The sequence below is a fragment of the Vigna angularis genome, chromosome 6 (genome assembly GCF_016808095.1).
Source record: "Vigna angularis cultivar LongXiaoDou No.4 chromosome 6, ASM1680809v1, whole genome shotgun sequence".
NCBI lineage: Eukaryota > Viridiplantae > Streptophyta > Magnoliopsida > Fabales > Fabaceae > Vigna > Vigna angularis.
The window spans coordinates 9,820,056-9,823,137 of NC_068975.1; positions in this window are offsets into that span (position 1 = coordinate 9,820,056).

The window sequence follows — 3,082 nt, forward strand, 5'->3', positions numbered from 1 at the left end:
CTTGGATATGGATTGATGTTGAGATTGTGCACACTATATGCTGATATACAGGTGGTTGTTCACCAGCTATGTGAACATATGCATGATGTTGTGATTGTGATTGTGATGCTAAGAAGGATGTGTATGTGGAATGATTGGATGAGCTTATGTGTGAGGTTTTGAAATCCAGAGTTTTTATGATTGCGTGCTATTACATTGAAAGCATGAATGACTTTGGCCAGATTTCTATGATTGAATCACTTGCTTGTATGTGTCATATGATCAAGGCCATTTGTTGGTAACCCTTTATTAGCCAAATGCATGATTTTAGCCCAATAAAAAAGAGCACAATGTGTTCTATCCTTTGAACCCTTAGCCTTGAACATGATAGAAAACCCTTTTTGAAAATCTTTTCCTTGAGTGGGGTTGGAAAATATCTTGTGGTATTGATAATTGTTCAAGTTTGGGGTTGTTGGGAGGTCTAAAAAGGGAATATGAAAAGCATTGAGCTAAGCACGTGAAAAGAAAAATAAAAAGGAAAGAAAAGGAAGAAAAAGAAAAGCTTAATGCAAAGGAAAGTTGGGAAGAAGTAAGAATGGTTGTGTTTAAATGATGATGCTCTTAACTCAAGGATTTTGTGATCCAGAAAAACCATCTTTCTTCTTAGCCCAACCACATTTTAAGCCATAGAAAAGTCCTTGTGATGATGCTTGCTTGTGAGTGTATTTGATTGTGGTTAAATGAAAGACAAAGTTGATCCATGTGACATTGTGATAGTAGAGTGAATGAGTGACCTCCATATATACTTGTGTGATTGAGTGAAACACTTTATCTAGTGAGGAATAATTCCATGAGCACATGATTACATCTATGCTTAGTTAATTGATCATTCATAAGAATAACATTTGTTGGATACTTTGTGACTATGTGAACACCACAATGAGTTTGATTGAATTAGAGCATGTGTGCATCTTCACTGAATTCTTTTTTATGAGCTGATTTGAGTAATTACTTGTCTTGGAAGAAAGTGTTTTTGAATGTGGTGAACCATTGTATGGATTGGTGGAAGACTGAGTTACATATTATTTGCTTGAGGACAAGCAAAGTTCTAAGTTTGGGGTTGTGATAACAGTTGAAAAACTGTTATTTTTATACTTAATTTTGACATTAAAAACAACCTTTATGACTTAGAATCTAGCTTGAAATCATGATTTTGCTTAAGTTTTGGAAATAAGAGAGTTGGATGGGTTTTATGCTTGATTTCCTTGTTTTGGCAAGAATTTAGATGAATTAGATGAAAGAAGTTGAAGTAGTAAGGAGCTGGACTCAGGAAAGGAGGTAAAAGTGCACTAAAGAAGAGTCTCATTTACCGCTTAGCGCCACATTTACCGCTTAGCGCCACATTTACCGCTGAGCGGCACTCTGAAGTATCGTAGTCACCGCTGAGGGACAAAACTGCAACTAAGCGTCATTCTGAAGAAACACACTTATTGTTGTGCGGCAAAAGTGCCGCTGAGCGCCATTTAATTGGGCTTGGGACTATTTTCTATAATTCTTAATAAACTATATAAGGGTTTAGTCGACGTAGGGTTAGGATCTCTAGACAGAAAGAGGCAAAATCACACTTTATTCACCCGTTAGAGGTAGATTTTGGATGCGGAAGCTCCTTTCTTCAAATTCTAGGGTTCTATCTTTCAATCTTTCATTGTTTTTCATCTAGTTTCACCATGTATATGGTGAACTAAACCTCCATTGTTGTTGGAGAACAGATGTAATCCTTTGAAACTGTCAGTATTGAATTGGTTCTATATTTTATATGCTTTGCTTCATTAATTGTTAGGGTTTTTCTTCTATACTCTATGCATGCTTTGTTTAACTTATTCAATTGCATGATCATTGATGTTATTTATATGGACACATATAGATGCATCTAGAACTGAGGAAATTTTCCCAAGAGCAATATTACCTAGACATAGGGATAGAAGGATTGGTTACCTTTAAGCTTTTGTGTGAATGTAATGCATGAATAATTTCTATGGAGACAAGACATTGTAAACTAGTGATTAGGAGTAGGCTTTCTTCACCAAGACATCGGGTTTAAGGTAAATTAGAAAGTGGCATTAACATTAATGAAGAGAGATGAATTCTTGAATACATGAGAGTGGATAGGATGAATCGGAAACCCCAACAACATAATCATTCATATTCTACATCAACCATTTTTGCGTCTTTCAATTCCATTGATCAAAACCTTGCATTCATGTTTATTTTTTATAATTCAACAACAATGTTTTCGTTTACAAGTCTAATTTAATCAACAAATCACATAATTGTCTAGGTCGTGACTCCTTTGGGAAACGATACTTGGTCTGACCATTTTATTATTACTTGATACGATTCGGTACACTTGCCAAGTGTTAACAAGTTTTTGGCGCCTTTGTCGGGGCTTAAAAATTTTTTTATCAGTGGACCATCATTGTCTTCATTGTTATTTCCATCAAATTTCTTCTTAAATCGTGACGAACCACACGTTGGACACACCTTTAGTGAAACATACTGATCTTTATAATTTACACAAACATTGGGACATGCATGTATCTTTTAGTATTCCATTACCATTGGACATAGAATTTTCTTCCCATTTTGGTATTCCATTACCATACGGATAGATAACGTGCTATTTTCTATAAGCATCTCCTTCTGCATCTCCAACAATTCCATGAAACTTTTATCAGTCCATCCGTTTCTTGTTTTCAAACAAAACAATTTCAAAGTTGCAAACAATCGTGTAAAGTTGATGCATCTTGGATACAACTCTTGCTCTGAATCAGTTTTAAGACTTTCATAAAAATGAGCTCTTCCAAAATTTTCTTCGCCAATGTCACGTGTCATTTCCTCTAAATGATCACTCATCCATTCGTCAACATAATCTAGACCTCTTAACATTGTTGGCATATATAATACTTCCCCATGTCAAGTCCAAACTATATAACTTCTCATTATTCCATAGATGAACAGATGATCACGGATATTGTCTAAGTCTTCAAATACTTGATTGAGACAACTAACACCAAGGCAAAAATATGTCTCGTTCACTGGTTTT